This window comes from Ambystoma mexicanum, chromosome 2q (genome assembly GCF_040938575.1).
Source record: "Ambystoma mexicanum isolate Mex_15411 chromosome 2q, UKY_AmexF1_1, whole genome shotgun sequence".
Classification (NCBI taxonomy): Eukaryota; Metazoa; Chordata; class Amphibia; order Caudata; family Ambystomatidae; genus Ambystoma; species Ambystoma mexicanum.
This window is the reverse complement of record NC_090924.1, coordinates 742,983,804-742,996,747: the sequence shown is the minus strand read 5'-3', so window position 1 is coordinate 742,996,747 and position 12,944 is coordinate 742,983,804.

Below are 12,944 nucleotides of genomic sequence, written 5' to 3'. Positions count from 1 at the left end.
ACATTTGGCCTGGATGCAGAGCTAACATTTGGCAAGGATGCATTGCTAACATTTGGCCTGGATGCAGAGCTAACATTTGGCCTGGATGCATAGGTAACGTTTGGCCTGGATGCAGAGCTAACATTTGGCCTGGATGCATAGGTAACGTTTGGCCTGGATGCAGAGCTAACATTTGGCCTGGATGCATAGGTAACATTTGGCCTGGATGCAGAGCTAACTTTTGGCCTGGATGCAGAGCTAACATTTGGCAAGGATGCAGAGCTAACATTTGGCCTGGATGCAGAGCTAACATTTGGCCTGGATGCATAGGTAACGTTTGGCCTGGATGCAGAGCTAACATTTGGCCTGGATGCATTGCTAACATTTGGCCTGGATGCAGAGCTAACGTTTGGCCTGGATGCATAGGTAACGTTTGGCCTGGATGCATAGGTAACGTTTGGCATGGATGCATTGCTAATAATAGGAATGAGGACATTGCAGCAGGTCGGTACTATGACATTCTTCGCATTCTGCATGCAAGCAGGGGTGCGACCACGTAGCAGAGCGTTACTGTGTTTGTAAAGAGATTTGGGGGCGAAGGTAGTGAGCGTTGCAGAGAGGGGGAGAGGGTTGTGTCCGCCGTTGTGCGAGCGTCTGCTGGAGATATAGTTTGCATGGCAGGTGCAGGGCGGTGCCATGTGAGCGGCTTCCTGCGGACGATGGTTCTAGAGCTGATGTGAAGATTTATTTATTTTGTTGGGGTGGGTTTGACTCTGTGGTTGGGGGGTGACGTTAAGCGGCTCGAGATCCTGATTTCAGATTGAACCATACATTGAAAACAAGCACCCATGCACTGAGACTGGCATAATCTTGATCACCAGGATAACCTTGGTCTCGAAATGAACAATATTCCTTTTTAAGCGCATCCACTGTGAAGCCAAGCACTTCACTACTACCTCTCCTGCATGCTCATTTTGGAGAGGAAACACTAGACACAGAAACTATGCAACTGCATGAACACTAGCATTGCAGCACATTTATTCAACATCCATGAATGGTAAGAGTGTTCTATTAACATTACAACATTTACTCGACAAGAACAGTGTGCTGATAAACACTTCCTGGACAGGTTTTGGCAGATTATACAGTTTCAAAGGTGGTACATGCAGAAAACCTGGGAGGTGCTGTTTTCCAGTGATTGGAGGAATCATATGACCTTCTGTGTCAGCAAAAAGCATACAGTGTCACACTACAAGAGCATGTGACACATCTGAAGGCTTCACTATTTCTCTTTGATTCCCTGCACCTACTGGAATCTGTGTTCAGTGCAAATCTGCTTCAGTAGGTTCAACGAAGCTCAGAAGCACAGTGAGGAGGAGCCCAAGACTACAATTTCTCAAAGGAATAAAAGATAAAATGCAACAGTGCCAGTGCAGAGCCAACCCAGAACTCTCTTACCACAATGTTTCCAAGAGCTGCAGGATTCAGGTGTGCTGCACGCCAACAAACTTCCAAAATGGTGGATTGGCTTGATATAGGATCGAGCCACTGAGCCGAGCAAGAGTGAACAACTATTACAATCAGCTGACACTTTTTTTTGTATTATTTAAGCACATATGATTTATAGTTCAATCTTTATACTTACAATTCATATCACAATCAGCAATTAATACAAAATCCATACATAACTGTATACCATAAAATAATTCACACGTATTCATCAAAAAATTCAAAGGTTTAAAACGACTACATCTTTTCACAGAGAAGTTCACATAATCTATATACAAAATGGATTACCACAATAATCATAGACGTTTGAGTACCATTCAATAATTTATGCCATAAAAAATCTGAAAATGCCTCCTCTAGATTATGGACACATTTAAATAGAATCCTTAACCTCAGGTCCCGCGTTTTCCCACAATGCATAAAAAGATGTTTGACCAATTCCATCTCGATTGTTACTTTACATAATAATCTGCAATATCTCTTCGATCACTCTATGCCTCTACAAGGGCCCCAAATATTTAATCTGCATTATAGATTAAATCAAAAGCGCATACACATTGCTGTAAATTTGTCATTTGGGAGAATTTCTCTATGTTTTGGCAAAACTTCTTGTTGCCTGAAAATATTCTTATACTCTTTGAGAAATACATATTTACACTGAGCTTCATTTTGTTGATCCAGTCGTGTAATTTTACTTTGAGTTTCACTTTACCTGGATTGTTGTCAAGGTAATCCCAATCCATCTCCAAATCATTGAAAGTAACGTGAGCATTCATAAAACAAATTGTTAGGCACCTGCAATTTCCCCCTAACCATAATCTGTTAACGAGCTTCATACAAGGACCTCTTCCTGAGGGGATAATATCTTGTGCAGTAGCATACATTTTTTTTATCCTAACCTTTGAGTGTAACAATTACAGCCCAAATTATAATCTAATAGGAACCCGTGGTAAACTCAAGAGAAGACTGAATGCCGTTTTCCAGATCAATCCTTCCAAGATGTTTACATTTTTATCCTGGAGGGGACCTACCACTTCCAGCTCATATGTAATGATGGGCACCACCTTTAAATTGTAGAGGTTAAGCATGCAGAATCAAGAAAACCCACAATATTTAGCTTTAACATTCTTCATGTGTGCTACCAGTGAGACTGACTTTATTCTTAATCTCTCCAAATGTAATCTGCTGCCTGTTTCCTTATAAATGGGGAATCCAATATAAATCAAATGTTGGGCAACAACTAACGGTCTTTCAGTCACATACCAATTGTACCTCCATGTTTTGATTGTTATTTTTAAAGACCATGGTGGTGGTTTCATACGCATTTATTCGTAGTGGATTTTCCCAAGTCTAATTGTCCATTTTATTTAATGTATGTTGCAAGCCTATTTGTGTAGAGTCTAGTAAAATAATATCATCAGCGAATATCATTGCCTTCATGTGCAAAGACACCAATCTGGGGAGAAAAGATCTGACTTTCCCTAATGTCTCAATAAGGTCTGAAATATAAATATTTTATAAAGGCATGGAGCAAGGACGCAACTTTGCCTTAGGGCAACTCTAGTACTCATTTTCCTGGAGTAAGCTCCCTCAAAATTAAGCCAGAACAGTATTTCTGTGTCTGTGTGTAACTGTACTATAGTTTTTAATAACCGTTGACGGATGGCCCAATTCCACAGTTTGTTCCACAGCTTTTTCCTAGAGATGCAGTCAAAAGCTGCAGCGAGGTCCACATAAAATGCATATATGGGGGTACGCGCTTCACTCCGTGTCTGGCCCATCAACAGTTTTCAAATAAATCCATTTAAAGATGCCTTTACCCTTTCCTAAAATTTGTTTGAAACATGGAGAGCTTACTATTTTTCTTTATCCATTCTTCCAACTCATCTAAGATGACGGAAGCAAATAATGTACTTACAACGTCAAGTAAATCTATCAGTCTATAGGTCTGAGGTTTTGAGCAGTCACCTTTTTAAAGAATCGGAACCAAGTAACACAAATGCCAAGAAGCTGGAAGTCTATTTTCAGAACATATTTGCTGAAACAAGGTGACTAATAACAGAGGTTCTTCCTTAAAAAAAAGAAATTTGAGATCCCATCTGGGCTGATAGCCTGTGAATTACTCAATCTTCATATTTTAGTTTCCAATGCCTCCTTGTCAACACACCCTTCCCAAGTCAGTATTTTGGCATAGCTAAATTCTAATTTACCAGAAAGTTCTGGTCCAAACATCATTTTGTAGTATTCCATTTAAATCAATAATATTTGCCTATAACCCATTCTGGGTATTTTCCATGCTATTAATTACCTTCCAGAACCTTCTGGAATTATTACCACCCAACACTTGGAGCATATGTGCTCCATCCCTTATGTGCATGGCTACTTTATGTAGTTTTAGACAGTTCCTATATGTTTTCTTTACACACCTTATATCATTCTTAGCATTCATCACAGGTAAGATTCTTTTTAATCTTACAAAGTTCTCCTTTAAAGTCCTTCTTTCTATCAGCCATTTTATTGTCATAGTAGTAAGTCCGAAGGAATGTGTTTCCCTTTTGTCTTTTAAGTTATCACTCATTAACAGATTGCAGGGATTTGACTAAACTTTCCATAAGCCTTGATCCAAGGCGTACCACAAGCACCTCAAAATGATTTCTCACGGAATACGTTTGGATTGTATTCTCGTCCCCTGCCTATTCAACATCAAACAACTAAGGATAGTAGTTGTTTTCAAACCTGCCATCATCAAATCCACTTGAAACAAAATGTAGGCATGGCCACTTTTGTCAGTCACTACTACATGAAGAGATTTAGATGATTGGAAAATAGATTGGGAAATATAACAAACACTAATCAATCGTGGAACACCAATTACCCCTAAACATATAGGCTGACTTGGAATGTCACTTGATTGATTTCCATTCACCATTACCAAGTACCAATCATACATTGCTCTAGCCCAAGCAATACTTCTGGTACTAAAAGTAGTTCATGAACAAGATTTTGAAACTATTCTTTCAAGAAAGGAGGATTCAGGACATATACAATTAAAATCTCTCACTATATTTATCACGTCCGACCCAATGATGTTGTAGCAATCAGAGGGAAGGTTACCAATTATTTCTAACAGGCCCTCGGCACTGACAGAGATAGGGTTTGTTTACTAGGAGTATCTGAAAATACTGCCATAACTGCCACTGAATTGCAGACCATTCTTTACATTCACATCACTGTGTATTATCAATGCCAATACATAGGGTATCGGGTAATAATGTCCCCATGAAAAAAGACGTCAGGTTGGCGACTTTTCTTTTAAAAAATGGATTAATGATGCACCCTCCAGGTTATCAAACACTTTCCCCAAATATTCTAAGTCTGGAGGTAAGAATATATAATTATACCCCTCGTAGAATATTTGGGGAAAGAATTTTGATAGCCAGGAAATAGTCGCCACAACCTGACAACTTTTTCACAGGGACATTATTACATGGAACCAATCAATAGGTCCCCAAAGGCCTGTGCCTTAATTTCCTTTTTTGCTTTTTTTGAGAAATCTAGAATAACCATCTAGGTAGGGCAAGACCTTAAGCCACACTTCCTGGAGGAGGATGTAGAGGAAGTGCCAAGCACCATCCCCACTCCAGCCACCCCTTTTGAAGTACCAGGAACGTTCACGCCAAAATATGTGACGTATGGAGAACATATAAACCAGCAGAGAGCCGCAGTTGGGCTCTGCCCAGTGCCTATCAGAATAACAGCACCTTTTGAAGTAGCGACACCTAAGAAAACCTGGACAGTAAGGTACCCATTGAGAAAACCATATCTACAGGCAACACATAATGACAGTTGTCAGAATGTAATACCCGAAGAAGCCAAGAAGATACTAAAAGAAGACGAATGGTGACATCATGAGAAATCAGATGGACGCACATATAGAAGATATTATGACCTGAGAATACTGACAAAGAGACGAGATACCATGGATAAGTGACATCTTGATGTCAAGATGCAGAAACTTATGCCATGTGCACGATGAAGATATTAAGTTAGTTTAAACGTGTACAGATGCAAGAAACCAAACAAGCAAAGAAATCATGAAGCTTGCTTATGCTTAGTAGTAAACTACTCTAAAGCACTTTATAGATGAGTGTAAATCCACTACGCACATGAACAGAATTGAACAAAGGTTACTAAAGGTCTCAAGAGAAGAGTGCTGCAGCAAACAAATTGAGAATTAAGACAGAGAGAAACCCAGCTGAAGGTAACCATACCAAGAAGCCAAGGTCGTATCGGGCTGGAATAGGCCAACAGTGGATACAATTAAAGAGAAAAAGAACAGAGTATCCTGTTCAGAAAGGTCAAGATAAGCCACAGATGGTAAAAGACTGGCAGAATTAAATCAAATACACGAAAATGCATGAAGAAGAGGCCGATTTTACGATGTCTGAATCACGTGACAAGGCAGGAAGGGATGCGACTTTCACACCTACGCATGGACCCCTGCCATACCCATACTCCTTAATTTTCTCAGACCAAGAGCAGACTCAAGGCCAAACTACAAAGAAATAATTGACACATGACCATTGAGGTGATGAATGATTGCAACATAATTGGAGGGAAGCTGGGGTGCAGACTAACTCCCTGCACCTGGATGGCTATTCTGCATGCTGCTAAGCGCAAGTGGAAAAGTATGAGTGGGCTTGATGCCAACCCAATCATAGTGGACCGTATAATATAGGGTCCTATAGTTAGTAGAACCAATGAGACGTCGTACTTTTAGTGACATTTACAGTGGCCATTTTGAAGTAAGGGCTTAGTTGCACCACCTGACATTGATTATCCAATCCCCTCTCCCCGTTACCATATACAGATATAGCACCTATGTTAAAGTTACCTTCCTATAACCAATCACGTTGCATGTTAGGTTTTTAAGATTATGCATCGGAGATTGAAGAATTTGTGGTGTAAATATTGTGTTTTTTCTGAAATTAAGTGCAGTCTAAGCAAGAAGGAAGATCGAGCGGTTGCTGATGTTCACTGTACTCCCTGTTTTTTGTTCTTCTCATTAAACGTACTCCCTTTGCCAAACTATTGAGTTGTCATTATTATTTGGTGCAAGAGTACCAATCGGCATCCCCATCTATCTCAAGGCTTCTGCTGCTCATCTTAAAGGGCTGTTTGGAGAGCCCCAGTTTTATGGGCCGGCTGGGGTCCATCCAGTTCACTTGGTATCAGAGATTAGATGGTTAAGATTAGATAAGACACCCATTGACCATCGACGTAAGTAACTTCGGGTCCTCAGCAGTATCACAAGTCCTTTTTTATCCGGCTGAAAGAACGAGACGCTCACCGTAGTTAGTGGCTAGTTTAATTAAAAACCCTGCAGGTTAGGTCTGAAGGAACCTTTGCTTTCCCACCAAGAAGCCCTTCCCACTTCTACGAGCAGCTGATCGGACGAGCAGCATGGAAAGGCGGTAACGAAGGCGGTGATCCCGAGTGTCCGGAGAGGAGAAACATGCGAACGGTGAGTGAAAAAGACTGAATCCTTTGGCAAAAAGTTGCATGCCTTAAAACAAGTAAAGGGAAGGTAACGGAGTGAGGTGGGACAAAAATAACATCAGAGTAAGAGTATAATGTATATATAAGGGGAAAATATTGACTTGAGGGTGGCCGAGCAATAGAGAGAGATACCGGGAGTGACCGAGATAAGAGTATACACCCAAGTTCCTAGGCTTTAAAGAGTGCTAGCAGAAGCCTTCATTTAAAATCCTGAACTGATAGGATGACTTAGACGACCAGATCGATTAAAGACGATCTGAAAGAAATGGCCTTAAATTCCATGTCAGAATACAAATTAGGGGCAGAATGCATCTGAGGAAGCAGATGGCATGATATTTGTGTAGCCGGCTGGAGTCTGTCTGTCGATTTTATGTGTTTTAGTAGAGATATGACATCATAAGGTAAAGAAAAAACATTTTAAAATAGCATGAACATTGCATGATTGTAATAATATGATGTTGCATGGCATGTATTAATGGTTGTAGTTAACAAAAGTAAAAGTGAAATTATTGTTGAAAAAACGGGATTGGAGGTTGCGACGATTGGTGCTCGCTCATATTGTTGAGCTTGTTTGTGAAACGTAAAGCATAACAAAGTGTTATATAAGGAGAGGATAAACAGGTTAAGCATGGAAGACATTACCCCATTGATACACATGTGCAAACAGCTGCCGAAGCATGCACCTAAGCTTAAACAGTACAGTGCAGAATGGGTTAAAGGGACCGCAGACAAAATGTTTATGCCATGGCCCCAAGGAAGATCGTTATCCAAAACGGTCCTGCAGCACATGACGACATATTTGCATGCCACATACACGGGCAAAAATTTAGATAAACGCCTAGCTAGATTACAACTTTGGAAGATGTACCAAAAAGAAAAGGAGGAGGAGCCACCGTTAGATTGGATACTGAATATATGCACAGAGTAGGCTAAGGAGCCTTCTGCGCCACCCGCCCCGTCTGAAGCGAAAAAAGCAAAGCTAGTAAAGAAGAAGGATTATGCCCGTTGAGGGAACTTACAGCAGCCATGGGATATAGCAACCCGGCATATGAGTCACCTACGCGAAGTAGTGACAAAAGCCCAGAGATAGACAGAGATATTACCTCCAAAGTCCTGAAGGACAAGGAGAGACGCGAAAAGGAAAAAGGAGACCAAACACAAGCAAGTAAATCTCTAGATACGAGAAGGGAGGGATAGAGATGGAAAGGAGACGATGATAGGACTGATGAGATGGCATTTGCACAGAACGAATGGATGGGAGGTCAGAAGATTTTATTGAAACTCGATGGTAAAGGCATTGAGGATATGAGACAAAAGGAGAAGGGGATGAATTAGAAAGGAAGGAAAACCAATCAAGAGACGAAGGGGCTAAGTAAAAGCATAGGCAGAAACAAGAGCAGTTATATCATGATGAGCAAGTCAGGAAACAGGAAAAGGCAGAAGAACAAAAAAAACGCGATCATAAATAGAGAAAAGCTGATTATCAAGATAGAATACAACAAACAAGAATATAAGAAGAACAAAAGATACGGGATAAGAGAATAAAAAGACAAAGGGATGAGGCAATGCGAAGGGCAAATGAATGAAGAGATGCGAGGAAACAAGAAGAAGATTGAGTCAGAGAGGAAGCGAGGAAACGTAGAGTTTGATGACGACATAGAACGTAAGCGAAGACAGAGAGCAGGGGATCTTGAATATCTGGAAAGTGAGGTCAAAAAACCAGATCCAGTAGTAGACTGCGAAGAAATAGAAGAGTTATTTCCTGAGCACTATTCGGTACCAGGCACGTCTAGGGCAAATATCGAAGATGACTTCGACACCAGAAGCATCGAAGAGACGACCAATAGAATATATGATGAGATGGGGCTAGAAAAGGTACCCCAAGGTAAAGAAGAGGACGAGCGTCTTGAGAGCACTCAGTTGTATGATACTGTGGACGCCTCCCGAAGTAGCAGAAATAGAGAGCTGTCATTAGATAGGCTGACTCTAACCAGAAATGAGGAGGATGAGAGAAGTTGCACAAGTTGGGCACAGACAATATCGGACGCAGAAAGAGAAGACTGTGAAGAAAGAGAAGGCGAGAGAAGACGCGAAAAACGCTTCTCTAGGGGAAAGGGAATAAGATGGTCAGAGTCCAGTGGGTCTGCACCTAAGACATCAGAATCAGCCATACATCCAGATCAGCATGAAGAAGTATCATACGGTCAGAGGGGGGTGTCTCCACCACCCTGTGTGAGCAGACTAAGGACATTGTCAGGTAGACGGCGATGCAGGAATATTACCCCTGCGGCAGACAGAAAAATGATGAGAGAGGAAAAGGAGCATCATGTGTCACAGTTCCCTTTACTAGAAAAAGGAGGAACGAGGCCACAATATATACCTTGGCCACACATGGATAAGGAAAACCTGAAAAATAAGCTCCCAATGTTGACATTGGCAGCCGAAAAATTGATACATGAGTTAGAAAAAATGACGGGAGGGAACACGTTAGCTATAGCGGATATTAAGGGTCTTTTAATCGCCATACTTGGTGATAGAGCTGACGATGTGTGGGCACGAACAGGTTACCCTGGAGTGACTACAGTAAATACTGCACATGACGAAGTGCTGTTTAACAATTGCAGAACCGCAGTATGAAAAGCGCTCTGAGTGCTATACCCGGACACTTCTGATATGGGAGTTTTAATGTCAGATGTCAAATGATCCTTTGCTTTACATTCAGAATTTCCAAGATGTCTAGGTGCTGAAAACTCATGAATCTTGGGAGAAATCTATGCCCGTGTTTTACTATATACTATGCCAAGGGCTGCCAGAACAGGTACAGAAGCAGCTCAAGAAATTGGTAGGGATTGAGGTTAAGCCATGGTCTGAAATACAGTTGGCCATCGCACACTATTGTAGATTGCTGAAAGAGAAGAACCGCAAAAAGGATGCTGCACAAAAAGGTGAAGAGGCTAAATTAGTGTAGAAAGAATTATATAAAGTATGCCATTGAGGGGGCAATGATAACTAACACAGATGGATCTAATACACAGCAGATCAATAATCAAATGCAGTTTGATCAAAGCAATAACAGGCTTTACCCAAGGGGAAGAGGCTTTCGAGGAAGAGGATGGCAGAGTAATCAGGGAGGTTTTCAAAACAATCAAGAAGGTTTTCAAAATATGCAAAGTGGAAACCAGGATATGCAAAATGGGGAAATAAACAGACCACTGCGAAGATGTTGGACGTGTGGAATGAGAGGGCATCTAGCATGCACATGCAGAAGTCAAGGCATGGTGCAAAACGATAAATTCAAAAGAGGAGGGATGATGAATCCACCTGCGTTCTCGCAGCAGGGTGGAAATGGAGTTGCGCAAAGTCACATGGTGCAGCAGCAAGCGCCGGGAGTACAGCAAAGTTTGCAACCCCAGAATGTGACATATTTTCCACAGGGACAGTCTCAACAGTCGCCAATGCAACCGTCACAAACAACAGGTACAGGACAGATACTGAATTCAAGAATAAGAGATGCCACAGGTGACGGGGGAAATCCGTTCACTCAGAATGGGACAAGATTATATATGGACTAGGACAGCTCACTGGGAGACCTGACGTCTTCTATCCTATCAGTGACACCAAACCCTCACGAGGAACCAAGGGTAGATGTCTGTATAGGGGATAAAGAATATTCTTTCTTAGTTGACACGGGTGCAACACGCTCGTGTATACATGAAGGCAAGTTTTCTTTGTCCGGCGATGCCATAAATACTCAGGGCTTCACAGGAGCAACAAGTCGTGTCCCTTTTACGAAAGAACTTCCAGTTTCCATAGGAGAATGTGACATGAACGTGCCACTGCTATATTCAAGGCAGACACCGGTGAGTATATTGGGACGAGACCTAATGACAAAGTTAAACATGACAATCTTGTTCACAGACAAGGGCATAGTAGGTTCAACTCCGGGACTGCATTATTTGAACGTGTGCAAAATTATTAGAGCATACGCAGGACAAATGGCTATCAGAGCTATTCCATTACAACCAGAAATATTTGCATATGGAGTGCGTATATTAATGTCATGGCTACCAGGCCTTGTAGATAAAATAATGAGAACCCCAGATGAGTGTCATGATCACTACTTCCAAGAATGCAGGACCTGCCCAACATCCTTGGAAGCAGGCTCATAACCTTCATTCCGGGCACCAGCCGGCCCCTATTGGGACCTTTTGGACCTTGTCCTGGCGCCGGTGGCGCCAGGCTCATAAAGATCATCGGTCCCGGCACTGGAAGCGTCGGGCTCATAAGATGTGTAAAAGTGCTTGGGTGGACCTACCTACAGCAGACCATGCTGCATACTCACCAACAAGATGACGTCCACATCCTCTTCTGACAGGGACTACTTTCTTACCTGGGTGGGTCAGGCTCCACTCCTTGGATCAGGAACACTGGGACTCTTCTGGAAAGGGAACCAGCCGAGTCCTGCGCTTTACAATTGAAGACACGGTAACAACCCAGTCAAGATCTGCGCCTCCGTGGGAATCAGGTGAGCGTTACAGAACGCGAAGACCACCGCAAATCTCCCACCCGGGCGCAATGGAAACCTCAGACACTGACCAACTAGCCCAGTTATTAGGGGAATTAAGAGCAGAAGTACAGGCAGCCCGTCAGGAAACAAATGCTCTGAGGAGAGAGTTAATTATATCCAAAGAGCGAACAGATGATCTCGCTAGACAGCTGTTACAAACGCAAGCGGGTCAAACACCCCTGCCTGCTTCAGGGGGAAATTATACTTCAGCAACCTCACCTAATCCGGTACAAATTAATCTACCCGGAAATGTGCCTTTGGCTCCGCCCGAACGCTTCTCAGGTGATCCAAAAAAGTTTGCAGTGTTCATCAATCAGTGCCGCTTGCACTTTCTGTGTAGACCAGCTGCTTTTCCAACGGACCAGACTAAGGTAGCTTTCGTGCTTTCATATCTTAGTGGCAGTGCTGCAGACTGGTCAATTCCTCTGGTAACACAGGATGACCCAATTCTCCGTAATTTCCAGGCCTTCCAGACCAGTATGGAGAGACTGTTTGCAAGACACTCACAGGGGCAGGCCTTGGATAATGAACTCCTTTCTTTACGACAGGGTAATCAGGATCTCCTGGCTTATATTGCGTCATTCAACAGACTAGTAGTTGAAACCAGATGGCCCGAGGATAAGAGGATTACGCTTTTCTACAGAGGTTTGCGTGGAGAACTCAAAGATGTTCTAGCCCAGGTAGTGAATCCTCCATAAGACTGTTCTGAATATATTGACTTGGTGGTTTAACTGGACCACAGATTACAGAATAGGAAAGCAGATCGTTCCAGGTTCGAAGCTCGAGTTTTTTCAAGACCACAGAGTTCCACCAAAGGAGTTGATACCGTAGAACCTATGCAAATAGGGGTCGTAAAAGGACCATTAACCCAAAAGGAACGAGACAGAAGAAGACAACTGCAATTGTGCCTCTATTGCAGAAACTCAGGACATTTCCTTCGAGAATGCCCAGTGAAACCTTCGAAGAAGACAGTGGGTGCTTCCGATAAAGGTACCGAAAAGCCAGAGCCGGGAAACGACCTCGCCCGACAAGTGTAGAGGGCCGCTTGCCGAGCGTAAAAACCAGTTCTTTGACCTCGCATTTCATAGTGTCAATGGTCCTCATAAGCCCAGAGCGACCGGATCGTTTGCATGCTATTAAAGCATACATTGACAGCGGAGCAATCGGTAATTATGTGGACCGCGAAATGGCATCCAGGATGAATTTGCCTCTTTGTCCCAAGGCAATTAAAGACGTTATTACCACAGTGGATGGCACGGAAATAGCTTCCGGACCAGTAACTCATACCACCTCGGAAGTGACGTTGTTAAGCCAAGATGGACATCGTGAG